At 31.6% G+C, this 17,045-nt stretch overlaps 2 long non-coding RNA genes across 2 annotated transcripts; both read left to right on the top strand.

Annotated features, from left to right (window-relative positions):
- Window positions 1-815: 815 nt before the first annotated feature.
- LOC111707693 (uncharacterized) lies at window positions 816-6,503 on the top strand. Its single transcript, XR_002766503.1, has 5 exons — window positions 816-901; window positions 1,358-1,403; window positions 2,503-3,842; window positions 4,707-4,732; window positions 6,144-6,503. It is a non-coding gene; the product is annotated as an uncharacterized LOC111707693 (long non-coding RNA).
- A 271-nt stretch (window positions 6,504-6,774) lies between these two features.
- Window positions 6,775-8,981, top strand: LOC111707692 (uncharacterized). The gene is made up of 3 exons (XR_002766502.1): window positions 6,775-6,848; window positions 7,664-8,470; window positions 8,670-8,981. It is a non-coding gene; the product is annotated as an uncharacterized LOC111707692 (long non-coding RNA).
- Window positions 8,982-17,045: the final 8,064 nt, after the last annotated feature.

Raw genomic sequence — 17,045 nt, 5'->3', positions numbered from 1 at the left:
ACATTATGAAATATTGGAAAGTTACACGCATGAAATCCCCATAGATTTGTAATGTTCAGACACGAAAGAAAATGCCCCCGATTTTTATTTCAATTGGATTTCTAGTTCATCTTGTCTCAGAAATAAGTTTTTTTAAAGTGACTCTAGGTTGTAATTTTAAGTGAACATTCAGTTAAAGAAGGAATTGCCCGATTCACAACGGTAACTTTAAAACCTTTATTTGATCAATAATGTGGAGGAAAACGTCGGTATTTTTTAGCTTGAACTGCAGTAAACATGCGAAAGTCAGTTTTGTAGAGAGCAAAAATAGAAAATGATAAGTTTTCAAAATGATTAAAATTCATATTTGATCAGATAATGATTTTAAGGTTAATGTTGGGAATCGGAGATCCCACTTGAAATTATGTTTAACTCCCTGTTGTTCAGGGTCACACAAGATTCCATCTATTAAAAGAAAACACCTCCTTCAGTTTTGGAGGCTGTTCATTTCATTCATTTCATTCATTTCATTCATTTCATTCATTTCATTCATTTCATTCATTTCATTCATTTCATTCATTTCATTCATTTCATTCATTAAATTCATTTCATTCAATTCATTCAATTCATTCAATTCATTCAATTCATTCAATTCATTCAATTCATTCAATTCATTCAATTCATTCATTTCAGTCATTTCAGTCATTTCAGTCATTTCAGTCATTTCAGTCATTTCAGTCATTTCAGTCATTTCAGTCATTTCAGTCATTTCAGTCATTTCTTTGATTTTACTTTAATTTTACTTAATTTTTCTTCATTGTCACCCATTCCTTGAATCTAATGTTTTGTTAGGCCTGGCTAATGAAGAGTGTTACTCTACGCAGTAAAATGTCAATGCTCAATAAGTTCCTGGGAACTGCTGGTGAGTAAAATATTCTTAATATTTGTTTGTCGTATTATGTGATACTGCTTGGGATCCGGATTCCCTGAAATCATAACATTTCAGCTCTCCGGATCCGGATATGCTAATAATATCTGGATCTGGGTCCGGATATGCTAATAATATCCGGATCCTAGTGCTAAAATATCATACAAGAGAGATTATTTAAACTTTTGTGCTCCTAACGGTAAAGTATTTATAGAAAATTTCTTACATTTTTATTTTGTAATAGAAGTAAGAAAAACTTCAATAAACATTCAATGAGCTGGGTTCTGGTTCGTATCATAATGTAATAGAAACTAAGCACTCACTAGTAGAATGAATAAAAATACAGTGTTTTAATTCATCAGTAAATGACTTTTGATTTGACTTTATTTGAAAGAAAAAAGAAAATGCAAAAAAATACAAATGTAAAAAAAGATATGTTATTTATTTTAGGATCCTCGGCTGAATTACCAAGAGATGCCGTTCAGGAGGCAGCAAGGTAAACAGATAAACTGAAACATCTAGAGTTTACATTGATTCACAAAAAGACGCCTCAGCCACAAAAGGCATTAACAGCACAGATACAGAAACAATAAAAGATATGATTAGATTCAAAATTTTAACTGAAAAGTGAATACTAACTAGGTTGAAATGTAACTCAAGCAGTACAATAAAAGTTATGATTAGATTCAAAATTTTAACTGAAAAGTGAATACTAACTAGGTTGAAATGTAACTCAAGCAGTACAATAAAAGTTATGAATAGATTCAAAATTTTAACTGAAAAGTGAATACTAACTAGGTTGAAATGTAACTCAAGCAGTACAATAAAAGATATGATTAGATTCAAAATTTTAACTGAAAAGTGAATACTAACTAGGTTGAAATGTAACTCAAGCAGTACAATAAAAGATATGATTAGATTCAAAATTTTAACTGAAAAGTGAATACTAATTAGGTTGAAATGTAACTCAAGCAGTACAATAAAAGTTATGATTAGATTCAAAATTTTAACTGAAAAGTGAATACTAATTAGGTTGAAATGTAACTCAAGCAGTACAATAAAAGTTATGATTAGATTCAAAATTTTAACTGAAAAGTGAATACTAACTAGGTTGAAATGTAACTCAAGCAGTACAAACTTTAAGACCTCCATAAATTGACTTCAAGTTTGGAGGATAGATTACTAGATCGGTTAATTAATCTAGAGATAAATAACAAGAGAAGAACACGCATTATTTAATCTGGCGATTAAGGAAAAGAGTGGATCAAGCATTAATCCCAATATCCACCATTCAAAAGTTACTAGCTCTGATAATATTTATAAAGGACCTTGGTATTCATTACAGACAAAACGCACAAAATTTATTGCAACCATGGAAGATGGCTGAAAAATCTATATAAAATTATCAGCCTCAATTTGCATTTTAATAAGGAAAAAGGAAATATATAGTTTACAACAATACGAGTGTAATTATGTATCTAATTGTTTATACTGATCCATACTAAAACTGACACACAGACACAAAAATACACATTCAGGCACACAACACACATTGATAGATGATCAACTTCATTGTTAATTTTGTTATTATTTAGGATAACAAGAAAACTGGGGGATGTGGAAACAAGTGATAAACTGAAAACACTCCTGTAATAAATGTACCAATGTTAAACTATGTGAGGCACCGATTTTTTTTTGTTAAAAGTTTTATCGTTCAAGGTTTTTTATTCATAGCTTAAAACAACTACTCGTAAAAAAATATATTTTAAACTTTGTTATGTTTATAACTAGAAGACCGAATACAAAGAATATTTAAAGACGAATGCCCATGTCACCACTTAAATTATCATGTCACACGAACCAGTGTTAGCTAGCAGTAGACACGGTTTACGCTGTTAAAAGGACTTAAGATGTGTCGCTTTCTCTTTATATTTTTCAATTTCATATATTTTGCAATGATGATCTTATATTTCTGATCAGTTTCAAGCACAAATATTGAAAAGTTTACAAACTAGTTATTAACATTTTATGTATTTTTCTAATTAATATTTCAAATTAAAAAATGATTTAATTTGCGAAGGTTTGAATAAATGACATACCTTCCCCCACACAAACAAATATACATTCGAACTTTTTTGATGAAATAAATATTTCTATAATATTTCCTACTGACGATTTAGATCAGGGGTTAGTAGTAAGCAATGGAATTACGCATACTTTGCAATAATGCAAATTCTGTTCATAATTTTGAACATTTTGTTCATAATGTTGAACATTTTGTTCATAATTTAGAACATTCTGTTAATAATTTCAAACATTCTGTTAATAATTTCAAACATTCTGTTCATAATTTCAAACATTCTGTTCATTATTTCAAACATTCTATTCGTTATTTCGAACATTCTGTTCACAATTTCGAACATTTTGTTCAAAGTTTCGAATATTCTGTTCATAATTTCGGATAATCTGTTCAGATTTCTTTAAATACTTAATATTTTTCATTAATCTGGTTCCTGTTTGTGTTTTTACTGGTTTTGTTTCCGTTGTACCATTTGGAAACATGTTTTATGTGACCAACTGTATCAAATTCGAATATTGAAATAAATCAGAATTGGTTTTAAAAGTTTTATTTATTAATGTAGGATTTATCTGTAAGATAAAATCAACTTTTTACTCGCAATATTGAACATATCGAAAGCATTTCTAAAACGAATAATTAGTTCGAAATAACCAACAGAATTTGTATACCCTAACATTGCAATTTTGAACATCATGTTCGCAAATTCGAAATACTTACTGTTTGATAACAGCATATACTGCAGTATTTTTTAATTATTTTATCAACATTGTTTGGGATTAATGAGATATTAAGACGTATTTCATGTTTTTCAGATTAAAAGAATGGAAGAACTAAAACAGTATTTATCATCCAAAGGTGATTAAATTTTAGCAAATTTAAATGTCACAATGTGGAACACATTAATTTTTAATTGGAATCCATATTGCAGAAAAAGATTGATTTGCAATGTCAATGATTAGTTTTAGAAATAGATAAAAATAATTTTATTTATCCATGATACATGATAGAGTCATAGTTTTACTTCTACTGAAAGGGACTGTAAATATAATTTCAAGTGACCCTCTAGGAAAAGACTGGTATATGCGATTCATATTATTACCCTTTAAAGCTTTGTCTGATCAAGTATTAATTAGAAATCCATGTTTTCGTTTTGGAAGTTCTTGATTCTCATGCAATTGTAATTTACTTTTAGAAACAAATAACAATTCTGCAATTAGACAGAGAACTTTAAGAAAATTATGGTACTTCTGCATAATTTTCATGCGACAGAATATTCCTTCTAAAGTACTGTAAGCGTATTTTCAACTCACCCTCCATACAAGAATGGAATTCTTATTTTGCTTTGTCTGGTCAAGTATGAATTATGTTATTTTATTTGTTGTCTCCCTTCAAAAGTGACTTACACATTTCTTGGTTTTAAGAATAACTGGAAAAATTGTCAGGATTAAATATCAGAAAACCTGCGTAATCTTCTACATTTTTGATAAGATTAAGGTTTCAAGGGAACCGTTGTAAATCTGGCATTGACATCTTTGCATGAATTGGGTCACTTGAAATCACGTTTATAATCCCTTTAAAATGTTAAATGGCTTCTTATTTTTCTACCGTTCGTTCTTCTTCGTTAACTGAGCATTCAAAATGAAGTAATTAATTATAACTTTTTAAATTTAAGGCCGAAGAAAATATAATTTTGTAGATTTCAAGAAAAATATTGTTTAGGCCTGGAACCTGCAGATATCCCTAAGGTAAAATTTAAGGTTGGAAATTTTGAATAAAAATATGCTGATCTACAGCGCCTGTACTCCATATCCACAGTGGAAACTTAAATTTTTGCGATAAGTGCTTAAAGGGACTGTTAGCGCAATTTCAAGTGACACTCGCATGCAAAGATGAAAATGCCCGATTTACAACGGTACCTATGATAGCTTTGTCTTATCAGGTATGAATTAGATATCAATGTTTTTGTTTTTAAAAACTTTCTAGTTTCATTTGCGGATTCTCTACGAAAGTGAAATCCATCTATATACATGCTAGGGTATTCTAGTTCATGAGGTGGGACTAGGAGTACTATTTATGAATACATCTGTATATATGCTAGGGTATTCTAGTTCATGAGGTGGTGGTACTAGGAGTACTATTTATGAACCATCTGTATATATGCTAGGGTATTCTAGTTCATGAGGTGGTGGGACTAGGAGTACAATTTATGAATACATCTGTATACATGCTAGGGTATTCTAGAACATGAGGTGGTGGGACTAGGATTACTATTTATGAATACATCTGTATATATGCTAGGGTAAACTGGTTCATGTGGTGGTGGGACTAGGAGTACTATTTATGAATACATCTGTATATATGCTAGGGTATTCTAGTTCATAAGGTGGTGGGACTATGGGGAACTATTTATGAATACATCTGTAAATATGCTAGGGTATTCTAGTTCATGAGGTGGGACTAGGAGTACTAATTATGAATACATCTGTATATATGCTAGGGTATTCTAGTTCATGAGGTGGGACTAGGAGTACTATTTATGAATACATCTGTATATATGCTAGGGTATTCTAGTTTATGAAGTGGGACTAGGAGTACTATTTATGAATACATCTTTACACATGCTAGGGTATTCTAGTTCATGAAGTGGTGGTACTAGGAGTGTTATTTATGAACCATCTGTATATATGCTAGGGTATTCTAGTTCATGAGGTGGTGGGACTAGGAGTACTATTTATGAACCATCTGTATATATGCTAGGGTGTTCTAGTTCATGAGGTGGTGGGACTAGGAGTACTAATTATGAATACATCTGTATATATGCTAGGGTATTCTAGTTCATGAGGTGGTGGGACTAGGAGTACTATTTATGAATACATCTTTATATATGCTAGGGTAAACTGGTTCATGAGGTGGTGGGACTAGGAGTACTAATTATGAATACGTCTGTATATATGCTAGGGTATTCTAGTTCATGAGGTGGTGGGACTAGGAAAACTATTTATGAATACATATGTATATATGTTAGGTTATACAGGTTCATGAGGTGGTGGGACTAGGAGTACTATTTATGAATACATCTGTATATATGCTAGGGTATTCTAGTTCATGAGGTGGGACTAGGAGTACTATTTATGAATACATCTGTATATATGCTAGGGTATATTAGTTCATGAGGTGGTGGGACTAGGAGTGCTATTGGGTGCCTGGGCAGGGTGCTATCTAATCCGACCTACAGGTTCAAATCACTTTTTCTAATCAGGGTAGGTAAAAGGATTGCTTTCAAATTGTTTTGTTTTAGTTTTTATATTTTAGATTTGAATATAGCTATTCAAATGTTTTGAAGATTGTGTACAATGTGGACTGTACACTGTACACTGTAAACTGTACAATGTGCACTGTACACTTTACACTGTACACTGTACGCTGTACACCGCACACTGCACAGTACACATCAAAATTGGATCTAGATCGAAATTTTTTTGATTTTCAAACTTAATTGTTGATTTCTGAACAGTATTCAAATAAGATTTGTTTGCTTTTTACCAGGGGCGGATACAGAATTGTTTTTGACTTAAAAGACTCAAAAAGAGTCAAAATTAATGACAAAAGACTAAAAAACTAGATTTTTAACTTTTCACACATTATAGTTTATTTAATCTTAGGTAATCCATAATCTTAGGTAATCCATAATCTTAGGTAATCCATAATCTTAGGTAATTCATAATCTTAGGTAATCCATAATCTTAGTAAATCCACAATATTATTTGAATTAATTGATAATTATTTCAGGAGCAGTAAATATTTAAGTTCTGCCCAGGGAGGAAAATTAGCAATTTCCTTTGGTGAATCATATTTCATTAGGTTTGTCGTCTTCATACAACAATTTTGTTAAAGGGACTGTTTGCGTAATTTCATTCACAACAGTACGTACCCTTTAAACCTTTGACAGATCAACAAGGACGGACCTTTCCTCATTTATTTACAGAAACCCTTGTAATTACTGAACACTTTCTTTGCACGCTGTTTAGAACAGGGTTACCCACAAAGAATGAGACTGTTGAGACGACTCTACGGAATTGATATTTTCTGTTTCCTTATATTCCTGCCTCCCTGCAACTTCAACCTTTTTCTTTTTCAAATCATTAAATAAGGGATAAACTGAAAACATTAAAATAGACAACAAATATTCACATTCAAGTTTTTTAAAACCGTGTTGGACATAAAATAGTTTAGATTTTCCAGGAATAAACGTGACGTCAGCCGCGTTGAATTCACACAGTACGTTAGCGTAAACTTCAGATTTACGTCTGTAAACACAACATTGTAGAGGCCCCTCTTTTAATAAAAGAACGCTTAAAATTCCGCGTACAGTGCCTTTAATCCTTAAATCGGAAATTGTCATTTTTAAAGTTTGTCAAAAATGCGTTTTCATGAAATAACTATTTGAAAAATCTACCTACACCTCATTTAACTTCTAAATTCTGTACAAATATTTTATTAATTTCCTAGATATATTTAGATAAAAAGATCTGATGTAAATCGTTTATATTTAATATTATTGCAGTTTCTTACCAAATATAGCAGATGTTTTTAAGGCGATCTTTAACCTGAGAAATTGAATTTACCGTATTTTGTGTGATTTTAAATATTCAAATATGAAGACGATATAATTGTAGAAAACTGTTAATGCCTATTCTGGTTCCCTTGAAACTCTGGTTCTCCTATCAAACTGTTCTTAAACTCAAATCCTCCACGTGAAAGAATACATTCAAGACACAGCGCATCCAACTGAGCATGACAATGCAAAGACGACAAATATAACTCAAATCCTCCACGTGAAAGAATACATTTAAGACACAGTGCATCCCACTGAACATGATGATGCAAAGACGACAAAATATAAACTCGAATATTCGGAATGTTGGAAGTTTTAGTCTTGTGTACAACTATGTAAAAATACGAAAATTACTTATTAATCTTAAGAAACCCAAAATTTATTAGGAAAAAAACAGATTAAAAAAAGAGATTATCTTTTATTAGGCTTTCTGAAATACTCTTCAATCTTAGATGATTGGGGGCCGAAACTAATGAAATTGAGCTATGTCGCTGAACTACATACTGCCGGTTCAAATTTAAACTACCAATTCCTAGTTTAAGATCGGTGATTCAAATTTGAACCAGCGCAGCGGTAGGAAAAGAAATCTATATAGTAAGTTGCAGCAAATTGATTGATAATTGAAAACCGTGCATTTATAATGTTAAAAGCTTCTTGCGATAAATTTGCCAGTTATCACAATGATAATTAAAGTAATTATTAAAATGATAAATGTTTTTTCATAGAATTATGTATCTATTTTTTATATTTGATGTAAATAAAAAACTTTTCAAATTTAATTTTTCTTCAATAATATATTTTGTAAATATAAACATTTATTTAGTATTTTATACAAGCAGTTCATTGTTTATATTGAAGTAAAGGGAATGTAAGCGTAATTTTAAGTGACCCTCCATGCAAACAGTGTTTAAAATTTTGAAAATAGATTATTTTCGATTGTGGTTTCTCTAATAATAAATTCAATACAATACTGACACAATATTGACGATATAAAGGTTTCTAGGGTACCGTTGTGAATCAGGAATTGTTGTCTTTGCAAGGAGGGTTACTTTAAGTTACGCTGATAGAGCACTCTGCTTAGTAGTGCAAACCCCGAAAATCGGCAATGGTTTATAGAAGACGACATTTATTCTATTACTTAAATTGTAATTTACTATTATTTAACCTAAAAATGATAAAGTATGGTTTAGACGATGTGTTACTGTAAACTATGTACAAGTGAACTCGTATTTATATATTTCATAATTGTTCCTAGTTGGAAATCTGCACTTCAGATATATCCACAAGTTATTTATTTTGGTGGTCAGTCACTTGAACTAACCTCATCGGAACTATCAATATTTTCACTTTTGTTTGTTAACATGTTTTGATTAAGTTTTGCTTTCTAGTTTTTTGTTTTATTTTAAAATTATAATCTTTTACTATTTGCATTTAAATTTTTTATGTCGTAATTTTATGCAAATCTATTGTATACCGTCTGTTTTTTTATACTTATGATTTTCTGCAACTTAAAACTTGTTTCTTTCTTTGTCTATGAAAATGCCATAAAAATGAAGATATTAAAGGCAATAGGCTTAATTTAGCCTTGAAATCGTCATATTTATAAAAAGTTTCAGGTCGTCTTTACAGCCGCATCCTTTGTGGATAATCCTGTAATAAACATTTTGAACTGCAGTTTTGTTGATTCTTAAATAACCGAAATCTAGACCTGATATCTCCGTATACTTTGAAGGTGAAAAAATGGTAGACCACGTTTTGGAAATCCAGAGACTAGCAGTTTTCGATGCTAAATGTTTTATCTTTTTTACGAAATAATCCCGCTTGGAACAAAGACGATATAGAGGTCGTCTTTTAATTCCAATGTTTATTGGGACACCCTGTATTAGGAATAAGATTGATGTATAGTCAAGGTAATAAGGCAAGGAAAGTTAATTGCTGTTGCGTATGCTCTGCGTTCAGTTCTCTCTGGACGGTGTTTGTAAACTAAAAATAGATGTATCAGTGTTCTAGTATCCGAGGAGGATAAAAGCATTTAATTTTAATAGTTTACATTATAGTTTCCTATGACCAGCATATTTCCTTGATTTTTATGTGAAAATGGATCCAGCTTCAGGCTGTTAGTATGTCATACATCTTGTGGTAACTTTACCGCTCAGAGACAGTACACTGCAGTACTAAAAATGCGTACACCTCTGAAATAACTATCTTTACATTGTAATTGTTTGGATGTAGTCAAGTTAGAATTTAAATAGTTCAATGAACATGAAATACAGAAATTGTGCGCACACCACACTCATATCAGACATCTTTTGTAGAGTTTTCTTTGAATTTTAATGTAAATATAATATTATGCAATCAATTTTCCAACGCCACCTATAATATACAGGGTGTCCCAAAAAACATGGGAATTCAGTGACGAATTCGATATCGTCTGTTCAAATAATTCTTTGATTTAGTATAGTGATACCTACTGAGAAAGCTATAATCTGTAAGAGTTTCGTCTGCTATGTTTACATTTTGTTTGTTTATGTTTTGACTGCAACCGGTTGTACTTAGTAAAACAAGAAATTACAGTATACAAACAGAGTAAACTTGTCCGTATTCACTGTTCATCTTGCGGAGACATTATAGACACATCTTTGCAGTTTTTTACCCTTTTCAATAAATAAACTCTAGCAGACATAATACCATATGGCTTTTGAAATTAGGTATTACAATGCTAATTCATAACAAAGACGATATCGAATTCGTCACTGAATTCCCATGTTTTTTGGGACACCCTGTATCACAATTCAATATCACAAAATATCTTCTTAAAAGAACTGTTTGTTTAAAGAGACATGACATGTCTGATTCACAATGATACCATTAACCCTATCCCGCTTTTTTTGTCTTATATAGATTGGGTGGGGGGGGGGGATGTTTTCCACCCCCCTTATGATTTTGAAAATGTCGTCTCCTAAGAAAGATAGATAAAAACCTAATATGACGTCACGCTTGCTTCTATAATAATCAGTGATGTCTATTTGTCTATCTCAGTAGACGACATTTTCTGAACACTGGAGATCATCGAGAGTAAGCAGCCTTATAAAAAACGTTAGTTCAAACTTTTCAAGGCCAGCTTATTAAAAAAAATAGACCTCTAACTTTCTTGGTTAGGGTGCTAAGGTAGGTTTTATGAAAAAGTTTTTAAAAAAGTAGGATAAATGCTAAAATTTTCTTTACTTTTGACAAACGTCAACATCCGTTTTTCAAGGGCTTCTTAAATATATAAATTTCAAAAAGTAGCTTAGTTAATAAAAAAAGTTACTTTTGATTTTTTTTGGATCGTCGAAGACGACATTTAAAACTGTCCTGGCATTGATAGGCGCTCAATTTCTAAGTCAAAACTCAAAAATAGTCAACTTTTAGTCTCAGTGCTTACACTCATTCCGACAAAGGTTCTTACTGCATATTTTCTCAAAGTTTTCTGGTTCTTACTGTATATTTACTCAAAGTTTTCTGGTTCTTACTGTATAATTACTCAAAGTTTTCTGATTCTTAATGTATATTTACTCAAAGTTTTCTGATTCTTACTGTATATTTACTTAAAGTTTTCTAATTCTTACTGTATATTTACTCAAAGTTTTCTTGTTCTTAATGTATATTTACTCAAAGTCTTCTGGTTCATCCTGTATATTTACTCAAAGTTTTCTTGTTCTTAATGTATATTTACTCAAAGTCTTCTGGTTCATCCTGTATATTTACTCAAAGTTTTCTTGTTCTTAATGTATATTTACTCAAAGTCTTCTGGTTCATCCTGTATATTTACTCAAAGTTTTCTTGTTCTTAATGTATATTTACTCAAAGTCTTCTGGTTCATCCTGTATATTTACTCAAAGTTTTCTTGTTCTTAATGTATATTTACTCAAAGTCTTCTGGTTCATCCTGTATATTTACTCAAAGTTTTCTTGTTCTTAATGTATATTTACTCAAAGTCTTCTGGTTCATCCTGTATATTTACTCAAAGTTTTCTTGTTCTTAATGTATATTTACTCAAAGTCTTCTGGTTCATCCTGTATATTTACTCAAAGTTTTCTTGTTCTTAATGTATATTTACTCAAAGTCTTCTGGTTCATCCTGTATATTTACTCAAAGTTTTCTTGTTCTTAATGTATATTTACTCAAAGTCTTCTGGTTCATCCTGTATATTTACTCAAAGTTTTCTTGTTCTTAATGTATATTTACTCAAAGTCTTCTGGTTCATCCTGTATATTTACTCAAAGTTTTCTTGTTCTTAATGTATATTTACTCAAAGTCTTCTGGTTCATCCTGTATATTTACTCAAAGTTTTCTTGTTCTTAATGTATATTTACTCAAAGTCTTCTGGTTCATCCTGTATATTTACTCAAAGTTTTCTTGTTCTTAATGTATATTTACTCAAAGTCTTCTGGTTCATCCTGTATATTTACTCAAAGTTTTCTTGTTCTTAATGTATATTTACTCAAAGTCTTCTGGTTCATCCTGTATATTTACTCAAAGTTTTCTTGTTCTTAATGTATATTTACTCAAAGTCTTCTGGTTCATCCTGTATATTTACTCAAAGTTTTCTTGTTCTTAATGTATATTTACTCAAAGTCTTCTGGTTCATCCTGTATATTTACTCAAAGTTTTCTTGTTCTTAATGTATATTTACANCCTTACTCCTCACTCCTCACTCCTCATTCCTCACTCCTCACTCCTCACTTCAATAGTCCTGGCTAGATTTATATCATCTAATAAAAGTAAATTTTATTTAATGTTTTGAATCTGTGTGAGTACCCCCCTGAGACCCTGGGGAATCTATTTTACCAGTCACAGTCTTGACCAAGACATAATATTAAAGGAAGTGTTTCCGAATTATTTTTCAAGAAAGAAGTTTCACTTTTGGGTCAAGCATGAGAGGCACAAAATTTTTTTTTTAATTTGACTTGTACAGTTCACAGTACCTTGTATATCTCCTTCTTTTTGGCCTCAAGCTGAACTCTTAAACGTACAAAGTTAGAACGGAGGTAAGTTAAGTAGAAGTGGTTCAACTGATTGGGTAGTTAAGTAGAAGTGGTTCACTGATAAATACGTTAAGTAGAAGTGGTTCAACTGATTGGTAAGTTGAGTTTATTATTATTATTACATTTTGTTGAATGCAAACATACAATGAAAAAGCATCTAGCACTCCCTTGTATATATTTTACTGTAAATAGATGACACTCTCTCAGCTAGAATGAACCTGACAAAATAATGTTCAAATAAATTCATTTTATTTTAGAAACAGAAGCAAAACCCAGGGGAGCCAAGTCCACAGAATTTATGCTTCAAATATTTCTTTTTTCCTAATTTCACGCAAATACTACTAGAGCTAAGTTTGCCCAGGCTATCTATATTCTATATATATAAAGTAGTAATCTCTGTTTGTGCTTTTGTATGTCAGATAATAACTCGTTAACCCATTGACCGATTTGCTTCAAATTTTAATTAGGAACTCTTAACTAGGTTTAAAAGTTCTATGTTTATGGGGTTGACTTTATAATAGAGAAAGTTTGGTTTGCAGGCAAAGCTGGGGTCCCAATAAAATGGAATAAAAATCTTCATCTGTCATTTGATATGCATATGGGTGTAATAATAAATGGGTGGGGGGCCTTGTGCACAGTTTCCAATTCCCTTCCTTTAAATATTCAGAATTGAGAACATCTACACAGTTTGTTTTTAATCTTTGTGAAGAAACAATCTTAAGGAATAATAATTGTCTTAAAACATTTTTTTAACAGTGAATATTTGCAAATTATCTTTTTTCCATCTCATAGTCTGAATTCGTTTCCCTTATGTCCATTTGACAGCCCAAATTTTTATTTTAAAAAATCTTTTTTTGTGATTTTTTACATTATCTAATTTTTTTATCGATTTTGATGATTATTGTATTGTTAGAACTGACGAGGGTCAACCCAGACCGAAATATATTTTCAATAAATGTGGAACTAACATCTACTTTTTTACTCTACAGAGGTTTGGTCCATCACCATCACCAAATTTTTAAAAAATTGAGAACTTTTGTGTTCTAATTCTCAGGATTAAGTATTGATCTCAATGTTATGAGGATCGACGATTTAATCTAATTTCTTCTTGAAATTCAGTGCTGGTCACATCATGGACATCATGCAAGCATGGATAAAGTTAATAAAGGAATCAAGCATTTTCCCTCAAATTTAAAATTGCCCACTTTGGATATCGAGATCAAGGTTCAAAATTAACTAGATTTCCGACCTCTGAGGGAAAATAATATTCTGAAATATAATGATAAACCTGTGTAGTGTGTAGCTTGCATTGATGAAGCTAACAAGAGGCCAAAAATTCTGGAAACATTTTCGTCTGTTTTCTTGACTTAATCATAAATAAATAAAACATGTTCAGTTTAATGCACAGTCGCAAGCATATCATCAAAAATATTTTTTTAGAAAATCAACGAAAAGCTAACGCCTGAAGGAAATTTACTATGTATAATGTTTACGGTCGCTTTTTGTAAAATAAAAACGACCATTTTAACACAGTTTGTGTTTGAAACAAATTAGAAATATAATTGTCCTAAAAAATTGCTTAAACAGCTTTAAAACGTTAAATTCTAAAACCATTTTTCAGAAAACCAATTTAAGGCACCCCCCTATGCTGGAAATTAGAAAGACCATCAATCCCTGAGTCAAATTGTTTTAAAAGGTTTGGTTGAGATGTCTATGTAGGCCCAGCGTGCGCCAGTATAACTGCCCAACCAAGCCGAGTTCCTGGGCAGCGAGGGAGCTGGATACCCCGGCCACCATCAACCTCTATTATACAGTAGCGAGCTTTCAATATTTAACAGACAGTACGATTTGTCTGGATGTAAGAATGGGTGGTGTATTGCATAGAATAAGCTTTAAACTATACGGCGGAAGGAAAGCTTGTACCGTCTGTCAGATGTAAGAGGCTAGGGTAAGATAAGGCGGAGGCTCGGGTAATGTTAAGCGGTGGCTCAAGGTGGCCAGGGTATTCATCCTTCAGGCAACCCGCAGAGAGGATTTGTTTCAGACCAGTCTATCTGACAATTGTCATCAGTTTAAATAAATAACCGCTAGATGGGGCTATATACATTATATGTACATTTTATCATGGGGCTTATAGGATGACATAAAATTCAAATAAAGATTCAGACAAAGAGGACTGGGTAACAAAAAGGTATGCAAATGTGAAAATGGAAAAAGGGAGAAAAAAGGGCAAATTTAGAACTAAAAGAAGAAAATAAATAAATTAATAAAGTTATGATATCAAATAGTAGAGTTAAAACAGATAATATGTAATAATGACCATCAAAAAGAAAAGAAATACTTAATTGACATAAGTAAAAAAGAGATTGTAGAAACAAAAAAGAAAAAAAGCAGAAAGATTTAAATTTTTGCAAAGGGGGAGGGGGGTGTATTCTCAAGTTTAACGTTGGCAGGAGTAATGTAGAGGAATGCAATAAATAGCGAATATAACAGAAGACATGAGCTCCCAATTAACTGTAACCAGACTAACCCCGCCCATAATTGAAATATTTCAAATAGCTGCTAAATATCTGAACACACCTTCAGTTATTGCAGTTTAATTAGATTACTTAATCAAGAGTTATAATTAGAGATATATAAAGGTAGAGAGTGAGATCTAATAATTGGATAATTTAGCAGCATGGTATATAGTATCTTATACCGGTATCTTATCCATTTGTGAATTATAAAGGGACTGCTCCCTCATGGAAAGTATGTTAAGGGGACTTTAGACTTATATTTTTATTTAACCCTTTATAAAGTGGCCAAAGCATGTCTGTGTCCGATTTTGTATTTAAAAAATGTTCATTCATTTTTCGGAAGTCACAGAAAATAAATATGTTCATTTGAATCTTAAAAACCCCCGTTGTATATACCCTCAAAACCCCCGTTGTATATACCCTCAAAGGATGAGACATTAGAGAAGACTGTACAGAATTTATATTGTCTGTTTTCTTATATTTGTTATTATCAGTAATGCTATGCAAACTTATTTCTATCTTTGCCCAATCATTGAGCCATAAAAAGATTTTAAACAATTAAAGTCGTCTTTACAGGCTTATCCTTTTGTAGGACCCTGTAGTATTTAGGATTTTTAGCAAAGTTTTGACAGTGTAAACTCAGTTCAGTTTCTTGTACAGTTTACAACAATTTTTAGCAAGAAAAACATAGATTTCTCCGCCGTTGATGATCAGGATCGTCTTGAATCAACAATTGAAGGATAACTTGAAATTACGTTNTGAAGTTTGTTATCTGTGCATCTTTATCTCATATCTACTGATCTGTATATCTCCTGTATATGTCCTGTATGTCTCCTGACTACGCAAAGAATGTGAGTATCTGACGCTAATCATTTAATTAAGAAAGTATTCTAGAAAAGGGTTTACCCTGGTATTTTCTAGAGAAAACTTATCTAATTATCTTTTTCTTCTTTAGGTATATTTAAAGCTGTAATCTCTGTTTGTCTGTATGTTTGTTTGTCCGATCATAACTCAGCAACCCCTGGACCAGATTTGCCTCAAATTTAGATAAGGGAACTCGGGAGGCCCACGGGAATGTTCATAGCTTGGTTTAGAGATTCTATGTTGATTAAGTCGACTTAAATACCGAAAATTTAGTTTCCTGGTAAAAATCGTTCAAGTGCGGGTAAACGGCAAGCTAGAATATTTATAGAGTAGTAACCACTGTTTAGTTGTTTGTATGTCCAATCATAACTCAGGAACCCCTTGACCGATTTTTCTCATATTTTGATTGGGGGAACTCTACAGAATGTTCTTAGCTTGGTTTGAAGTTCTCAGTTGAATAGGTTGAATCTTGTAAATAAATCTTTGTTTCAGGGCAAAGCTGGGTTCTCAAGCTAATAAACAAAAATTGTAATACAATGGCATAGCACAAATAAGATCTATTTTAGCATGATTTTTTTTGTTAGAAATAAAATATGTGTTCATAACCTTTTTACAAATTTTATTTTTTTTTTTTTTTTTTTAGAAACCAAATTCAATCCTAGGATCATCATTTTGAGATATAGGTCGTCATAAAAGTCTCGCTCTTTTAGGGTAACCCTGTATTTGTAACCTTTTGTATGCATTGTATCCTGTTTTCCTTTAAAATGACTAATGATCGGGTCAAAATATTCCGAAAAATTAATAAAAGGAAAACAATCAACTAGCTTAAATTATTAAAGAGTTTGTAAGGATTTCAGTTTAAGGAGAGGTTGTGCAGAGACATAAGTACTTTTGTGTGGGTTTGCTTATAATCTGGAACCATGATGTAGATAAAGAGATAAGAGCCCCTGATCAGGAACCATGATGTAGATAAAGAGATAAGGGCCCCTGATCAGGAACCATGATGTAGATAAAGAGATAAGGGCCCCTGATC

The sequence above is a fragment of the Eurytemora carolleeae genome, unplaced genomic scaffold (assembly GCF_000591075.1).
Source record: "Eurytemora carolleeae unplaced genomic scaffold, Eaff_2.0 scaffold796, whole genome shotgun sequence".
Classification (NCBI taxonomy): domain Eukaryota; kingdom Metazoa; phylum Arthropoda; class Copepoda; order Calanoida; family Temoridae; genus Eurytemora; species Eurytemora carolleeae.
The sequence above is the reverse complement of the archived record's forward strand: the minus strand, read 5'-3'. Positions and strand labels throughout refer to the sequence as shown.